Source organism: Procambarus clarkii, chromosome 26, assembly GCF_040958095.1.
Source record: "Procambarus clarkii isolate CNS0578487 chromosome 26, FALCON_Pclarkii_2.0, whole genome shotgun sequence".
Taxonomy (NCBI): Eukaryota; Metazoa; Arthropoda; class Malacostraca; order Decapoda; family Cambaridae; genus Procambarus; species Procambarus clarkii.
The window spans coordinates 34,241,875-34,261,698 of NC_091175.1; the positions used below are offsets into that span (position 1 = coordinate 34,241,875).

Below are 19,824 nucleotides of genomic sequence, written 5' to 3' on the forward strand. Positions count from 1 at the left end.
TAACATGTTTATAAAAATACTTTAGAGACAAATTCAGTCTTAGTACTTGTCATGGAACTAACAATGCGTTACTTTAAAAACAAATTAATTATAATTTACATATAATTTATAATTAGAAGCTTTGTCGTCATCTTGGTCATCTTTGTTTCAATTATTTCATTCTCCTGGGAGGAATCAACAAGCTTTTTAGTCTTAGATTGCGTCTTTGTCTAGATTGTGTTTTAGTTTCAGTCATCCGAGCCTCAATATAGGAACAGGGTAATAGTTTTATCCAAGGGATGCTGGGTATTATCCAAGAGATTGTTTGACATTTACGTTCGTAGATGCGACAGCTTCGGAGTATACACCTTTAAACCCACCCTTGGGATACTGACATTTTTTTCAGCGGGGTATCTCTTGCAAAGTTTATCAGATCTTTTACGATTTCTTTATGTTGCGAGAGAACAGTCTCTTAAAAGAGTTCATCACGTAGTTCATTCTGGGTAGTTCATCTACACTTAAATAAGGTGACGTCGGGAGTTGAAACTGTAGTTCTGCAATCTTAGCCATTGTCCAGGAGGTCAACTAGCTCCCCCCTAAGGTCAAACAACTTCGGTGACTTTAGAACGTTCACATAGAAGACACTTTCGTAGAAATTTCTCAGGCCATCTAACACTACTTACAGGTTCTGTACTTTCCTGAGGAGGGAAGGAACACGTTAATATGGATACAGTGCACGAATAATATCTAAGAATCATTTGAAGAATGACAGCCTGAATTACAATCTCTAGAAAGGCGAAGGAATACATAAAAAAAAAAACGTGAATAGGGTTCGAACTTACCTCCGGGATGATCCCAGACTTGCCTTATGCGACAACATGGTAAAAATATTGCAACTTAGGGTGCAACTGCCCTTACAAGCCTCCCGCAGTTTCTACAGGGAGAAGGCACGTCTGGGATCCCAAACGTAGGTTCGAACCCTAATAACGGATCTTATGGATTTGTTCATTTGATGCATCACGTTATTGTGATAGTGTAGAGAGAATAGTAGCTCGGTAACATTTTTGAAGTTGTGCAGAGCTTATTACTGCATTACAATACAAGGAGTACCTTTATTGTTTGAAGCATAGGTTAAACATTTATGAATGAGATTAGGTGGGTGTGAACAAGAGCCGTCTCGTATGGGCCAATAGGCTTTCTGCAATTACTTTTATTCTTATGTTCTTAACGTTTCTGATAGGGTTAATAGATGCAATGAAGTTAAGTTTTTGACCGATTGTGGTAGACATTAAGTGCTACGAAAGGGACGAGGATTAATCAAATATTTTTGAAAATTTTAAATCTTCATTTATGGAGGATTAGTTTGCATTTATTGATCAATTTAAGAGGTAAGAGGAGGTTGTACTTACCATGAACTGTTCAATCCTTTGACGAATGATGAACGCAACAGCCTCGTCTGTCAAGAAGCTTATCCACCTCACTCCATCTGTGAAATTACAAATAAAAATTTTTAATTTATTATTTAACCTATGTATATGCAAATTCAGGAATTTTTTTTTAATCTTTAAAAGTTTTACCGATACATGTATACTGTCGCTAATGTTGGTACCTTCCAAACTTCAAGTAACTATTAAGAGATATTTCTTTACTCTTAGTTCAACTGGTAGTACGTGTTGAGGGACGAGAGTTAAATCCCATTGTAGTCCCTCCATAGTTTATCGCAGATAAATCACTTGCGAGTTTTATTATGTTCAGTAATGTTATGGCCACTATGGGTCGCAACCGGGTTCTTTGATGGTGGAGGCAAAACGATAGTATCCGACCCCAAGTCGGTACTGGCCTTCAAAGAGTATTAGGTAGTGTAATAAACCTAAAAAGGTGGATGGGGGGGGGGGGCATTAAAGCAGAGCTAAACACAGAATATATTCCCATCACCATAAATAAACAAACGGAATTATTACTCTATTTGGAAATATACATAGGTGCCGCTCTCACATAGGAGACCTAGCACTCATGACGCGAATATAATGTAGCCTTCGTTAATGTTCGGGCTCTGCTTCCGACCTTACTAGGTACAGTACCAGGAAATACCCGCGAGCCTACCAACATTATCACGAAGTGCCTCTCTACCCAACAACCAATCTGCAGCAGAGAACCTCAGCCACGCGCTGATTAGGGCCCCACTTCACGGACAACTACAGAGGTGTCGCACCCCTGGCAGAAGCCTCTAGCAACGGTCTAGCAACAGGATAGCAACGGTCTAGCAACGGTCTAGCAACGGGATAGCAACGCTCCTCAACAGGCACTTTACTCTCTGTCGTCTCTCCCCTTCACCAGTCCCGGGATATGACGAACTCTTCCACCACTACTCCACTAGTATTAACAACACTTCTGATCGGCGGCGGCTCACTTAGTTGTCAGACGGGACTAAGTTGGGCGAGTTCAGGCTGCTCAAGGTAGACTTTCATCCACAGTACCACTGCTGCTCCACGGCATCTCTGTGGATACAGACACGTCATCAGTTCTAAGGTACAGGAGACATTAGAAAGCAACACTTACTCTTTTGGACATTGACATTTATGCTCGTAGTAACTACAGATGCCGCTGGTCTTGAATTGCCTTATCACCAGAGGTCACTCACTACCACCTCACTGGTTTCTCAAGGCAGGAATCTTGAGCCAATTACACCTACTACGCCACCCCCAATAGATGGCGTTGTCCAGGTAGAGTCCAATTCCATGGGGGTTTGAGAGCAGACTCACAGATGGCGCTGAAGTCGCTCCTCCATACGTCAACAGTGTCGTTGGGTTCGTAACAAATATATTAAAATCCAAGAACCTAACATAGTTTCTTTCACAAGCTAATAAACAAGCAGCTTAGTTTGGATAACATAATCTGTTGAACTTTTAATGACTTTGTAAACTCCCACTGACCAATTCTCCTAACACTCTCTCATCAGTCTGGGTCGGCTGCAACATGGTCGAGCTTGTTGTTGTTGTTATTGTTATAGATTCAGCTACTCGGAACAAGTTCCAAGTAGCACGGGCTATGGTGAGCCCGTAGTGGACTTACCTGGCACAGGAGCGAGGCTGTGTGTGGGTCTGGTCGAGCTTCTTGCCTTCGCTCCAAAGAGAATCTTGCAGTTCCTTCATGTCGTGTTTCACGTTACCTGACAGGTCCAAGTTGGCGATGTGGGTAGGTTCCGTTCTGGTAGTCATTTCGGATGCCATCTGCAATGAAACTTACACGTTGTTGTTGTTTTAGATTTAGCTACTCAGAACGAAGTGTTCATGTAGCACTGGCTATGGTGAGCCCGTAATTGAGTTCGGTTATTCGCGATAACTTTGTTACTGTGATATTTGGGTCAAAGTTTCAAATAGAGGTGGGGATTCCTCCGTTTTTCCAGTTTATTTTTCGCTTCTGCTTTAGTGCACTGGTTTTAGTCTTGTTTTAATAACATTATCTTGGTGGCGGATGTAGATGCAAAATGCTCACTAGTGAGTCCCATTCCTCAATGGCTTTTCTAATCATTGTAGTCGCGGTGGAATGTGCATCTAATGTAGCTGGCGTCGTTGGATTAATGTTGAGTTTGATGCGCAGGGGTTCAGTAGCTTCACATTCCAATAAGTAGTGCAATAGTGGCGCCTCTGCTTCTGTTCCAGAGATATGACACCTTTTAACTATTGTGTTCATTACCTCTCAGCAGCATTGGTAACCAAGTCTGAGTCTGTGTATGGCTACTGTAATGTCTCTGGATATCTTTTTGCCAGGCTTGAAAGAGGAGTAACTAGTGGCTTGTTCGTACCATATCGCAGTGGATCTTCCTTCCGCTACTTTGGCTCTGTGGCGACTTTTGATAGTTGAGAGTATTTTCTTCTTTATTTGCTCTTTAATCTGTGAAAAACTTGGAGGTATTTGAACCTGTACAACAGGTAGAGCAGTGGCAGTTTTTGCTAGTGAGTCTGCCTTTTCATTACCATCTATGCCAATGTGACTTCGTATCCAATTTAGGGTGATTGACAGCCCTAGATTATGGGTCTCTTTTCCTATATGTTGGATTTCTGTGAATCGAAAATTATCTCTGTGCTGACTGGATAACAATGCCTGGAGCAAAGATTTAGAGTCGGTATGAATGATGACATCATGTAAATTATTCTCAATTGTCGGCCTCCTTCAGGGCATATAATTCTGTTTGTAATGTTGAGCACCCACTATAAATGCTCCAGTAAGCTTTATGGATGGTAGTGTAAACTGCTGCCTCAGCAGAACCTCTTTCTTGATCAACTGATCCGTCTGTGAAGATGTGAGTCGTTGTAGGTCTTGAGATGGTTTCCATTTGTTGCTCTATGACTACTTTGAGCCTCTGTGAGTCACATGCTGATTTTTTAACTGGTAATCATTCAATGATTATCTTTAGACTCGACTCTTTTCCATGGAGGAGGCTGCCAAAAGTGTTCATATGGTCTATCTTCCCCATTGTTTTTACAACCCGTTCTCGCAAATTTAATAAGTCAATATTGACTTATTAAATATGTGCATAGGTGACATACTTATCATAATAGATACCCTTAAAAAGATTCATAGAAAACACCGACCTTACCTAACCTACTTCGTATGTTAAGATAAGCATCTTATTGCTTCGTAATTACAATTATTACCTAACCTATAATAGGTATAGATTAAGTAATAATTGTAATTACGAAGCAATAAGATGCTTATCTTAAGATACTAACAAGGTTAGGTAAGGTTGGTGTTTTCTATGAATCTTTTTAAGGGTATCTATTATGTTTAGTATATCACCTATGCACGTAGTTAATAAGTCAATATTGACTTTACAAATTTGCGAGAACGGGTTGTGTTTTTAATGGTCCATTTCAAGTCCACTTTCTCTAGAATCTAGACCAGATTATCCATCCATGTACTTGTTCTATATTGAAGGTTTTTCTGAAGCGATCACTGTATGCGGTCTTTGATTGACAGTCTGGCGGTGGTTCCAACAAGTTCTGCTGTTATGGGAGCTATCCTTCGTTTGATCCGTAGAGACTCTCTCTACGCGTCCATATAGGTGCTCCGTGGGATCGGATGCGCCCCGGCTGACCGATACCAGGAAATAGCGGAAGGATGGGGTCCCTATAGTCTCTTCAGGCCATAGACCCTAGAAGATTTTCCATGTTTGGTGAAACTAAAATGTGAACGGTTGAATCACAAATACTTTGGTTCCTGTGGATACGACGATCTGTCGTTGTTCTGTATATTGGTGAGGTTTTATGAAAAACAAAATCGTTTGGGCACGTTTCCTTAAACCAATGCTTCTGCTCCCCTTCCCCCTCGTAGTGAATACACGGGAGTCAGGCGACTGCTGTGGGTTGTATTCTGGAAAATGTCAAAGCCTTGAGAAACCTTCATAATTCAAATAGCTTTTCTTCCCCCTACAAAGAGTGACGACATTTGATCAATAAATCTCTTAGTTAACGTCTGTTTGTGAAGGTAATATTGTGACATTCTGGGTAGTGCGGAGTACCGTTATCAGTTGGCATGTATACTGAGCGATGCTTATATCTCCCATTGTAGTATACCTTGTGGTTTACTATTTATTTGTATTATACAATGTAGTGTACTCTTTATTGGTTATTTTATGTGGTTTACTTTTTTGGTTGGTGGACTCTTTTTTTTGGGTTATACCATGTGGTATACTTGTCTGCTTCATTAGATAAGGATTGCGTTCGATTACAGTTCAGATTCCTGAAGGCAGTATAGCCTGCTTATATTGTCTAACCTTTCATATTCCGCTGATTGAACTCGGTATATGTGTGGCGTGTGGGATATGTTTGGGCGCTGTTGGCAGAAGCCTCCCAATGAGTTTGACTGTTGAATTCGTCTTCTCTTACAGATATATATTTATATCCAGTGTCCTTATATCCGGACACTGTCTTTCCTTTCCGCCATTTTTATTACTTTGTATCCGGCCTCCTGCTCCAGCACCCATTTTCATTACCTTATATCCGGCCTCATGACCCAGCACCTATTTTCATTACCTTATATCCGGCCTTATGACCCAGCACTCATCTTGCATTTCATGCAACACATCACTTGCCACGAGTGATCGTTGAATGTTATAAGTGCTTTCTTTGCGCACTTTTCGTCCGAGTGGGCGTGCCTGTGTTGTTATCTGTGCTTTTGTGCACAGCGCAATTTTTGTGTTTTGGTTTAGCAACAAAAAGGTAAATATGTTTTTGTGATGTGTTTCTCTGTATTTTATCTAAAAGGAGAATGTCCTGACGAGTGATTTCTGGAGCCGCCGAAGACCCATTCACTCAAGTGGGAGGAGACCAAGTGCTAGCATTGATTTTAGATACTCCTTCACTGCTTGTTCTGGCTGTCTCTGTCTCTCTCTTCCTTTTATCTTTTATATATATACAAGAGTTGTTACATTCTTTTACAGCCACTAGCACGTATAGCGTTTCGGGAATGTCCTTAATCTTAATTTTCCCCGGAAAACGACCCGTTATATAGTTTAACAACCAGGTACTTTCAGCGCCGTGGAGAGGAGAGACCTGCTGCCTGGGTAACAGCTTCTCCCCCGAATCAACCTACCCTGGCTTTGAGCTCTGGTGAGGCCACTCCAGACCGACAACCAGAGCGCAACTCCATAGTCTCTTGAGACTGATGGATGCCAACTAGTACCCATATGGAGACTGTGGAAACCAACCTGTGAGATTTATATTTATTTAATTTATATGAATTTATATTTATGTTAATTTGCATACTTCGATAGCAATTTGTATGATGATAAGTGGACTGTATTTCTGCAATAATCTCACAAATCGATCCTCAACACATTAGGGGGGGGTTATATTGAATTTATATATATGCAACCAATCAAACTACAGTATTAACTACACATATTGTTAAACATTGAAGAGGTTCCTTATCTTATTGTGCAGCAGGCCTTAGTCCACCAGGTATAACCAGGATGTAGACACCGAATTATCCTCTTTGAGGTAGCTTCCATCACCCACTAACTGGCACACAAAGCATGCTTCCTTGTCTTGACCTGTCAAAAGGGCGCTAGCTATGAAGCCAGAATCCTAATATATGACAGCTATATCAGAGAAACCACTGTACTAGGAACCATTAGGACCTAGACTTAATTACCTTTAGTATGAGGCGATCTCGTATTCTAACCGGCTCACCCTATCTAATGACATTAATGGCCACAAATGATAGATAAATGGGTTTCGGCAGAACACTTAACTTGTATTTGTTGACAGCGTGTTGATGATGGTACACCTTTGGTTTCCATAACACTTCGTCCAAGTAAAATTAACAGGAGCCGAATTGCTCCCATGCCTCTGGTCTAAGTACAATAACAATGGCTGACCACTCCCTCACAACTGACGCTACTGGCCTACATTGTCCAGATGACAGTAAGTGATAGAAGGGTCACATTTACTCTATTTTAATTTTGATAATTAAGTTAATTTATATGAGATGTTTTTATGATGGTAAAGTCCAAAGACTAATGTATTTAAGAATAATTCCCACCATAATAGGTGGTGAATTTATAATAGTATGTGGTAATGATATCTCGTTTTCTATAGACGGAAATTCCACTACAAGTTTCATTTTCTATGGGTAACTTGTTTATACAACACAGCAATATTATCTGTCAGTATGATATTATTAAATGGTGTCGGATTTTCCGACAGAGACGAAGAGTCACAATAACGTGGCTGAAATATGTTGACCAAGCCACACACTAGAAAGTGAAGGGACGACAACGTTTCGGTCCGTTCTGGACCATTCTCACTTGGACTGTAGGTATCTATACACTACTGGATGAACAAAGGCTACAGTTAAGGATTGGCACCCAGTAAATTCTCCCCCGGCCAGGATACGAACCAAGGTTCCGAACGGCGCTTCCGATATGCCAAGCAAGTGTGTTACCACTTCCCCATGGGGACTGCGAATCTCCACGGATCTGTTTACTCACCAATCTGGCTGGCTTTAACCACCGTCTTTCGCCTGGGCAGTCGGTTATCTAGGATATGGTTCTTAACCCACCTTGTAATTGATCAGTTACAAAATATCAAAGCTATCAAATATCGTTATTAGTTAAAGCTACTAACTAAATCTCCCAATTAAGGTTACGAAACAACTCAACTGAGGTTACTAACTAGTGATATTGAAACTATATGTATATTTTAGTGCTACTACTTGAATATTGCTTTCTTGGCTGCAATTCTGCTAAAAATGAGATTCATGAGGTGATGGGACGAGTTGAATGGGGTTGTTGAGGGAGGGGGTAAATGTTCTCGATGAGGGGAGTAGGAGGGATGGGATGTGATTGTACAACCCGTTCTCGCAAATTCGTAAAGTCAACATTGACTTATTAACTACGTGCATAGGTGATATACTAAACATAATAGATACCCCTAAAAAGATTCATAGAAAACACCGACCTTACCTAACCTTGTTAGTATCTTAAGATAAGCATCTTATTGCTTCGTAATTACAATTATTATTTAACCTATACCTATTATAGGTTAGGTAATAATTGTAATTATGAAGCAATAAGATGCTTATCTTAAGATACTAACAAGGTTAGGTAAGGTCGGTGTTTTCTATGAATCTTTTTAAGGGTATCTATTATGTTAAGTATGTCACCTATTCACATATTTAATAAGTCAATATTGACTTATTAAATTTGCGAGAACGGGTTGGATTGTACAAGGAATGGAGAGAGAGAGAGAGGGTGGGGGGGGGGCAAAAGGGAGGGAAAGTATGAAGGGGAAGGAGGAGGGTGGGGGGGGGGGGGAATGAGGGTCAGCGGCAACTTGAACAATAGTTTTTTTTTTCCTCACAATGAAAACTATTTTAATTTTAAAAAAACGTTTTCTGTAATTGTCGTCATGTTGCAGCATAGAGGCAAATGTGTTTTATTTTTGTCTTAAAATATATGAATATATTTCCTTTGTTTTGTGTTATAGCTCGATAGTGTTTTTTTTGTACATAAAAAAAAAACTTAGTGGGTATGCCCTATATCGATAGAAATGGACGGGAGATTTAGACAATAATTATAATCGAATTAACAAAATGAAGCCAACCAAATACCAATTTCATGGTTATTTCGTGTGCATTGTGCGGGGATTATTTACTGCATATAAAGTGAAGCCAGACGATATAATAGCTACAAGTTCTTTGCTACAGGTCCAAGAGATACATGCTCTGTATACTACAGCTGTCGGCACACATTAACACCTTCCTGGTACAGGCGTCCACCGCCTATGGCGTAGGCACATCGGGGAGGAGACACACTCCTAGCCCGCCTCGATCGCTTTGAGACAGGCTGCCGGTCGTCTGAGCTATCACTCCCACCAACATTTCCATCTTCCTGCACCACAACAGAACCCTATGGCGGGCACGCTTTACCCCTGAGAACCGCAGCTTCCACAACCGGGGGCCACACACGGCACGAGACAGCTCCTCGTGGACAGCCAGAGCGACAGGAGACACCGTATTCAGAGAAGTAGCAGGCAGGGGCGGCTGAGACGGGAAAGCCGACGGCGTGGGCTGAGCTGCACCAACCCCCACACCACCACCCAGGCGAGCTGCAGGATCCGACACTGGGGCAACAGACGGCAGGGAATCAACACACATGCCAGCACCAGGAAACGGGTCCGGGGCCGAAAATGCCGACAACAGGGTTGACCCGGCGTGCCTCACACCCTGCAGCCCCGGGAGGCTCCACCTGAAACACGTCCGGGGCTGGCCCGCATGAAACACACGTACAGGGAAACCCAACAGGATGGTATATGATCCCTGAGGCGCATGGCGAGAGTGCGGGTCCCACACAGGACCCCCTTCTACCTCCTGGTGGGGTTAAAAGTCTTTGTGGGCGTTCATCCGCACACAAAGAACCCGCCCAAAACGGGCAAAGTACCGACGGGATTTTAGGCAACGAGAAAAGCATCACAGTAGCCATCACAGGCCGACGAAAAGTTAAGGAAAAAGATATGTGTTTAGTCAACAGGCCGGATTTATGTGTTGGGAAGACTTCATATTTTTGTATTTTGATGAACAAATCGTATTTTGCTTTGTATTTTAATGTTCAGTAACCGCACAAAACTACATATTGTATCACATAACTATCAGAATTGAGATGAGGGAAGGGGGGTAGGGGCAATTCATATATTTGTCTGATCTCATGCTTCTTCATAAAAAGTTTTGCTGTTTAAAATTTATGCGCATTATTAACTGACTTATTTTTAGTTCGACAGTAATAGTTCAAGTATCCTTGTCCAGGTAGGGAATCCAAGGCAGAATTCTTGCAGGGGGAATCCAAATCAGAGCCCTGATAGGTAATCCAAGGCAGAGTCCAGGTGGTGGGGGGTGGGGCATAGTGCCTGGAGTTCTTGACTAAAGATCAAAATTATTTCATTTCTTTTAAAAACAAAAGAAATCCATACCTACATTTAAGGATGTAATCATCATCATATGAACTTCCATGATCAGAGAAATTGTACTTATATCATCCCTAAACTTTGAAATTAATCTTTCTTTGAAAAAAGGAGTCCAATATGATTACTTCTACTTTATAGTATTTTAGTTGGGTTCATTATTGACTCATAATCAGGAATCCTCGTGTCGAGGGACAAGTTCTGATGGCCGTCCAAACCGCCACGTTCTCTTGGCCAGCCAAACCGTCAAGTTCTCATGGCCGGCCAAACCGTCAAGTTCTCTTGGCCGGCCAAACCGTCAAGTTCTCTTGGCCGTCCAATCCAATATGGCCCCGCACGCACGCTGCCGTTCATGTGAGAACTAATCGTTATAAAATTGGGAGTTGGGCTGTTTTATTCGAATCAGAACTGAATATATTGATTTGTTTAATATATGATGTGTTAGATTTTATCTCACTTACAAGGCCAAAGAAAATAGTTGTTACTCAATCCTCGCGGTGACCTCACAGATATGGCAGCAATATTAAACTTATAATTCATATTTTAAGAATAAGCCTCAAAATACCTACATTTAAGTATTAATTTTTAGTTAGATTTAAAAGCTAAAAATCCTCCTCGCGGTACATAATTAGAAGTGAGTTTTAAGTAGTTAAGTTATGTTATAATTGGGAAATATTTCCCATTATAAGTGTAAAAGGTTCCAGTTATATATGAATATGTATTATAAAGGGAAGAGTCACTCCTACTATCTTGGTGATTTTATTGTGTAAAAATTATTGCATCCAATTGGAAAATAATATTTCTGGTATATATACAATAAAATTTATTAATGTTATTTATATTCAAATAAAGATACAATTTATATTGTATCTTATATCACTAATAATACATGATTTTATAAATCATGTTAAATCATATATTATATGTAAATCATAAATCATATATTATATTTAAATCATAAATCATATATTATATTTAAATCATAAATCATATTATATCATGTTTATAAAAATCCTGAATGAAGACAAGTTCAGTTCTCGTTACGTTAAAAACAAATAAATATTATTTATAATTTACATATTATTTGTAATTATGAGAAGCTCTGGCGTTGTCTTAGCTGTCCTCCTTGGCTGTTTGTTTCAGTCGTCGTCTGAGAAATCAACAAACTTTGTCGTCGTCTTAAACTTTTTCGTTCTCGTCTAAATGGTGTTTGTGTGTTTGTTTCAGGTTCATTCATCTGAGCCGCAATATACGAATAAACGGTAGTAGTATTTTCCAAGGGTGGCTGGGAATTAGCCAAGTGCCCACTTGACATGGGCATATTTGTAGATTCGGAAGCATACATCAGGGTATGCTGAACCCCCACCCTTGGAATGGGGATTTTCGTTCGGCGGGGAATATTTGCAGATTTGATCAGATCTCTTATGATTTCTCGATGTTGGGTTTGAACGGTGGGTCTCCTGTAATAAGCAAGTTCATTCTCATTCACCCACCGTCTCTTGAATAATGTGATGTGGGGTTCAAAACTGTAATTCTGTGGGCGTAGACCTTGCTTGTCCAGTAGGGCAATAATCTCCCGCCGCAGATCGAAAGGATTGTGTGACTCGTGAATCTTTATGAAGATGACACTTGTGTCAAAATTCCCTAAGCTATCGAAGACGACGCTCAGCTTCCGTTCTTTTTTCTGAGGAAAAAGAGAGCACGTTGTTAATATTGGCGAATAGTAAGTAAATATATAAGAACTATTATTTAAAGCTTATAAACCTTAATTACATTCTCTAGAAAGGCAAAGAATGAATTAATATGAACAAATCCACAAGGGCCGTGAATAACCTACGTCCGAGATGGCCCCAGACGCGCCATATTCGACTGCGCCACGACATGGTAAAAGAAAATGGGCACTTTGAGTGTAACTGCCCTCACAAGGCTCCCACAGCATCTACACAGGGAGAAAGCGCATCTGGGATTATCCCGGACGTAGGTTCGAACCCTCATGTATTTGTTCATCTGATGCATCACGCTATTGTGATTTCTGTGTGTAATGTGATAATATTCGTTCGGTAATATGGTTGAAATTGTGCAGAACTAATTACCGCATACCATAATGCAAGTGGGGGAATCTTGATTTTGTCAAGCGTAGGTTTGACACATGAATGAGATTGGGTGGATATAAACAAGAGCTGTCTCGTATGGACCAATAGGCCCATACTTTCTGTAATTACTCTCATTCTTATATTCTTAACGTTTTTAATGGGGGTGCAATGAAGCAAAATTTTGACCGATTTTGGGAGACATTAAGTGCTACGAAATGGACGAGGATTAATCGAACCGTATCCTCAATTCGAGGATTAATCGAACCGTATCCTCAACTCGAGGATTAATCGAACATCTTTCCTCAATTATGGCGGTTTAGTTTGCATTTACTGATCAATTTAACAAGTACGAGGCTGTTGTTCTTTCCATAAATTTCTGAATCAGTTGACTAATAATGTACGAAACATCCTGGTCAAGCTTATGTACCTTCCTCCATTTATCTGAAACTACAAAATAAGAATGTTATAATTTAATATTTAACCTGCTATGTATATACGCAAATTCAGAAAAAAATATTTAATTTTAAAAACAAAATGAACATAGTTTTACCAATACATGTATATTGTCGCTAATGTTGGTACCTTCCAAACTTCAAGTAACTATACAAGAAATATTTCATTAGTCATGGTTCAACTGGTAGTACGTGTCTAGGGACACGTACGCAGATAAATCACACTCTTGTGACTTCATGAGATGCAATATATAAAAATTCAAGAACCTAACGTACCTTCTTTCACCACAAGCAGCTTAGTTTGGATAACATAATCTGTTGATCTGTGAATGACTTTATAAACTCCCACTGAACAATTCTGTTAACCCTGATCTACACTACTTATGAAAGTAGTCATGAAAGTTAATGAATCTGTTGAACAAAGGCTCCGCTATTACATTAGTTAACAGCATAAGAATGAAGGTAAATGTTGAAAGCCTCTTGGCCCATACAACCCAGATCCTTTTTATAACAAACCATATGGTCAGCAGGAGGAAGAAGCTAAGGGGAGAACTTACCGTTAAATAATTCTTCCATATATTTTAACCTGTTTCTCGTTAACTCCTGCTCCACCAGTTTCTTGAGGTTCTTCAACATAACATATCGATGCAAGGACGTATTTCTGCGCCTGATGGGATTTGTTTCTCGAACAGTCAATAATAAATTACCTAGTGCTATTTTTTGCAGTCATACAATGCTCCATTTACATTATCCTGTCCTGTTTTTGTCCCAATTGTATACAATTAATAAATTTTTGGGTATTCGTTGCGATTGCGCAGGCAGGTTGCGAAAGGGATCAGAGGGGATATAAGAGATATAATTAGCAAGAATTTAAAACCAATAAATCATTACAAAAATATTAATAAAAAGTCAAATAGGACACTAGGATTAATTAATCGTAGCGTTAGTAATTAGAAACCTGGTGTTGTTCATCAGCTATATATTACTACTGTTAGGCCCCCTGTAGATTATGCAGTTCAGATCTTATCAACATACTATGGAATGGATATTAATTTACTAGAACGTGTCCAGCGTAGGATGACGAAGTTAATCTCGCAAATTAGAAATCTGCCATAGTAAAAAAGATTGACGAAGCTTAAATTACATTATATGGAAAGCGAAGAATTAGGGTTGTCATGATAGGGATGTACAAGTGGGCTAATGGACATAGCAAAGGGGATATTAATAGGGTATTAAAAGCATCAACACACGCAGACGAGGAGTCACAAAAACTTGGTTGAAATATGTTGACTGAACGTCACACTAGAAAGTGATGGAACGACGAAGTTCCGGTCCGTCCTTGGCCAGTCACAATTCGATCAAGACAAGGCTAAACATGAACAAATGGGTATAAATTTGAAAAGTTTAAATTTAGAAATGCCCTGGGTAAATGTTGTTTCGGTAACAGTATACACAATTCGAAGAACAAATTACGCATAGCATAACCGTTGAAGGATCTTTTGATTGTTTCAACCGTAGGTTTTTATATATATGTGAATAGGGTTGGGTGGATATAACTTCTTCGACGGCGATGCCATTTGCTTTTACCTTCATTCCTATGTTCATATGAATGGACATTCATATGATCATAGGAATGTTCATATGAACAAAGAGGGATATTAGAAAGGTATTAAAAGTATCAACGCATAATAAAACTCAAAACAATCAATATAAACTGGATAAATAAAGATACTGGAATGTTCTTGGTAAATACAGATTCGGTAACAGGACTCTCGATATGTGGACCCTATTACCACAAAACATAGGGGATTTTAATGGGAGTATTAAAAGTATCAACAAAAGATATAACACGAAACAATGAGTATAAATTGGATAATATTAGATTTATAATAGACATGGGTAAATACTTGTTCGGTAACAGAGTTGTTGATTTGTAGAACCAATTACCGCCTACTGTGGTGGAGGTGGGCTCCTTCAATTGTTTCAATAGTGGGATGGACATGCATATGAGTGGGATTGGGTGGTTATAAATAGCAGTTGCCTTGTATGGGCCAATATGCCTTCTGCAGTCACCTTCTTATGTTCTTAACTGTTGCACCAACAGAATCACATTATAGTTCAACTGATACATTTGTGAAGATGTGAGTGGTTGTTTGTGTTGAGATATTTTCCATCAATTGCCTGTTGATGTTGTCTTAGAATCGACTACTATAACAAAATTGATCATAGTACGCACTATTGTGAGCGGTAGTGGCTCAGTGATATATCCATTTATTTCAGATACTTGGCAAAAACTCCATGTCACCAGACTTCACCTGATATGATTTAGCTCATAAGGCGCCGAACCAACTGAGACCCTCACTTGCTTCCCCAGTTCATTCTTGGTCGTGCTATTTGCTTACGCTCGTCCGTTGCTGTAACCATGGCAAAGACTATTCCATTTGAGAAGAGTTACTTCTCTCCCCGCATGATTCAGATGAGAGAGCAAAATACAATTCTGAAGCTCTCCATCGCCAAAATTTCCAAACTCAGGTGCAGAAATACTTCTTTGCATCGATATGTTATGTTGAAGAACCTCAAGAAACGGGTGGAGCAGGAGTTAACGAGAAACTGGTTAGAATATATGGAAGAATTAATAATAATAATAATAATAATAATAATTTTTATTTAGGCAAAGGTACATACATAAAGAGATTTTACAAAGTTTGTTGGCTTTATAGATAAGAGCTAGTACATACAATGCCTAAAGCCACTATTACGGTTATTAATTATTTAACGGGGCGTCAATCTTGTCAGGTCATTTTGTTCAATGTCAACCAATATTATTTGACTAGTTGTATATGAAAAGTGCTGAAACTGTCCAAAGTTACAGTACTGCATCGTAAATAGAAAGGAAGAGTTTTATTTGTTTTTGTTTTTTCAACGTTTTTTACACATTATCAAGTCAACACTTCAGAACACACGTTTCAGATATTATTATTCTGTGACACTTTTCTGACACATTAGCATATAATAAAAGACTTTGATTTATAGAATTTCCAAAACATCTTTAGTTTTCCTAATACAAATGTTGAAAGTTCCCAAATTTTTTTTGGCATATATGACAAAGTTTATTGATATTATAAAATCAATAAATGGACTTAGAGAAAAATGAAAACTCTCCAATGTAGAGACATGCCCTCCACATATACTGTGTATGTTTGATGTAAATTGATTAAAAAATGACGAAATTAAGTTGTGTAAACGTTTGTGCCAATTGAAAAAACAAAACAAAAATGAATAAAGTCTAAGGTTCCAAAATCTGTGGCTGAGGTTGACATCAACCAAGTTTCTCCAAAATTGGCATCTTTACAGATAGGCTTACGTACAGTCAGATGTGTAAGTTTGATGCAAATCGCCTGAAGAAAAAATGAAAAAAAAAATTGAAAAAAAATGCCTTTTTTTTCTTAATTTTTTTTTCAATTAAACTAATTATAATATTTGTTTATTATATGCTATTGTGATAGCAAATAGTCATAGCTATGATTTCAGTTGACAACTTTGATTGATAATCGATTTTGATCATTTTTGCATAATTTTCACAACTACTTCAATATTTTTTCTCCCACCCTATTTATGCTACGATGCTGAAACTTGGACCAGATGAAACATTTTTCATATAGAACTTGTTAAAAAAGTTTGATTGAAATCGAACAAGTTTTCATTTATTGCATTTTTGGAACATGATGCCCCCTTAACAGTAAGTTCTCCCCTTAGCTTCTTCCTCCGGTGACTTGCTCCATATAGTTTGTTATAAAAAGGATTTGCGTTGTATGGGCCAATAGGCCTTTAACATTTACCTTCATTCATATGTACTTAACTAATGTAATAGCGGAGCCTTTGTTGGACAGATTCATTAACTTTCATGACATATATGAAACAAAATTAATGACATTCATAAACTATTGAGTACATTACCTCAAAGCATCACCTGTAGCCAAGCCTGCAAATGGCTGCTGCAAATTAATGCATATATGACAATGGGATTTGTTTCTCGAACAATCATTAATAAATCACCTAGTGCTATTATTTGCAGCCATACCGTGCTTCATTTACATTATCCTGCACTGTTTTTTCCCAATTGTATACAATTAATAAATTTTCTGATATTCGTTGCGATTGCGCAGGCGGGTTGCAAAAGGGATCAGGGGGATATAAGAGATATAATTAGCAAGAATTTAGAACCAAAAAATCAATACAAAAATATTAGTAAAAAGTCAAATAGGACACTAGTTATAATTGATCGTAGCCTTAGTAATTAGAAACCTGGTGTTGTTCTTTGGCAATATATTACTACTGTTAGGCCCCCTGTAGATTATGCAGTTCAGATCGTTACAACATACTATGGAATGGATACTAATTTACTAGAACGTGTCCAGCGTAGGATGACGAAATTAATCTCGCAAATTAGAAATCTGCCATAGTAAAAAAGATTGACGGAGCTAAAATTACATTATATGGAAAGGCGAAGAATTAGGGTTGACATGATAGGGATGTACAAGTGGGCTATTGGACATAGCAAAGGGGATATTAATAGGGTATTAAAAGTATCAACACACGCAGACGAGGAGTCACAAAAAATTGTTTGAAATATGTTGACTGAACCTCACACTAGAAAGTGATGGAACGACGAAGTTTCGGTCCATCATGGACCATTTTGACACAAGTGTCATCTTCATAAAGATTCACGAGTCACACAATCCTTTCGATCTGCGGCGGGAGATTATTGCCCTACTGGACAAGCAAGGTCTACGCCCACAGAATTACAGTTTTGAACCCCACATCACATTATTCAAGAGACGGTGGGTGAATGAGAATGAACTTGCTTATTACAGGAGACCCACCGTTCAAACCCAACATCGAGAAATCATAAGAGATCTGATCAAATCTGCAAATATTCCCCGCCGAACGAAAATCCCCATTCCAAGGGTGGGGGTTCGAGGGGTATACCCTGATGTATGCTTCCGAATCTACAAATATGCCCATGTCAAGTGGGCACTTGGCTAATTCCCAGCCACCCTTGGAAAATACTACTACCGTTTATTCGTATATTGCGGCTCAGATGAATGAACCTGAAACAAACACACAAACACCATTTAGACGAGAACGAAAAAGTTTAAGACGACGACAAAGTTTGTTGATTTCTCAGACGACGACTGAAACAAACAGCCAAGGAGGACAGCTAAGACAACGCCAGAGCTTCTCATAATTACAAATAATATGTAAATTATAAATAATATTTATTTGTTTTTAACGTAACGAGAACTGAACTTGTCTTCATTCAGGATTTTTATAAACATGATATAATATGATTTATGATTTAAATATAATATATGATTTATGATTTAAATATAATATATGATTTATGATTTACATATAATATATGATTTAACATGATTTATAAAATAATGTATTATTAGTGATATAAGATACAATATAAATTGTATCTTTATTTGAATATAAATAACATTAATAAATTTTATTGTATATATACCAGAAATATTATTTTCCAATTGGATGCAATAATTTTTACACAATAAAATCACCAAGATAGTAGGAGTGACTCTTCCCTTTATAATACATATTCATATATAACTGGAACCTTTTACACTTATAATGGGAAATATTTCCCAATTATAACATAACTTAACTACTTAAAACTCACTTCTAATTATGTACCGCAAGGAGGATTTTTAGCTTTTAAATCTAACTAAAAATTAATACTTAAATGTAGGTATTTTGAGGCTTATTCTTAAAATATGAATTATAAGTTTAATATTGCTGCCATATCTGTGAGGTCACCGCGAGGATTGAGTAACAACTATTTTCTTTGGCCTTGTAAGTGAGATAAAATCTAACACATCATATATTAAACAAATCAATATATTCAGTTCTGATTCGAATAAAACAGCCCAACTCCCAATTTTATAACGATTAGTTCTCACATGAACGGCAGCGTGCGTGCGGGGCCATATTGGATTGGACGGCCAAGAGAACTTGATGGTTTGGCCGGCCAAGAGAACTTGACGGTTTAGCTGGCCAAGAGAACTTGACGGTTTGGCCGGCCATGAGAACTTGACGGTTTGGCTGGCCAAGAGAACGTGGCGGTTTGGACGGCCATCAGAACTTGTCCCTCGACACGACAAAAATCACAGATAATAAAAGGGAAGAGTCACTCTTTACTAATACATATTCATTTATAACTGGATCATTTTACACTTAAAATAGGAAATTTCCCAATTATAACAATTAACTATTTAAAACTTCTAATAATATACCACCATGATTTTTAGCTTTTAAGCCTAACTACAAATTTATACTCAAATATAGGTATTTTGAATATTATTCAGGTTAAAATATGAATTAAGTTTAATATTATTGCAATACCTGTGACGTCACCGCAAGGATAGAGTAAACTATTTTCTTAAATCCTCTTGAGCGAGAATCTTGCACATCTTGTCTTCTCTAAATCCTGCACTAAAATCTTAGTTCTCACATGAATGGCAGCGTGCGTGTGGGGCCATAATGGTTTGGACAGCCAAGATAATTTGGCCATCCTAACGGGTTGAACGGCCAAGAGAACTTAACCCGCGACCCGAGGAATCCTGAATGAGTTGACAATAAACCCAATTGAAATGTTATAAAACACAAGACATAGAAAGATTAATTTTAAAGTTTAGGGATGACGTAAGTACAGTTTCTCTGAGCATGGAAGCCCTTATATGATTACATCTTAAAACTTAAGTATGTATTTCTTAAGGAAAACTTTTGGAAGAGTTACAAGAAAGCAAGTAATTATCA

General features: G+C 38.4%; 1 long non-coding RNA gene across 1 annotated transcript; it reads right to left on the reverse strand.

Annotated features, from left to right (window-relative positions):
* Positions 1–423: 423 nt before the first annotated feature.
* Positions 424–2,519, reverse strand: LOC123757034 (uncharacterized). Its single transcript, XR_006772711.2, has 3 exons — positions 2,390–2,519; positions 1,389–1,465; positions 424–677 (listed from the first exon to the last, which is right to left on the reverse strand). It is a non-coding gene; the product is annotated as an uncharacterized lncRNA (long non-coding RNA).
* Between the last annotated feature and the right edge of the window lie 17,305 nt (positions 2,520–19,824).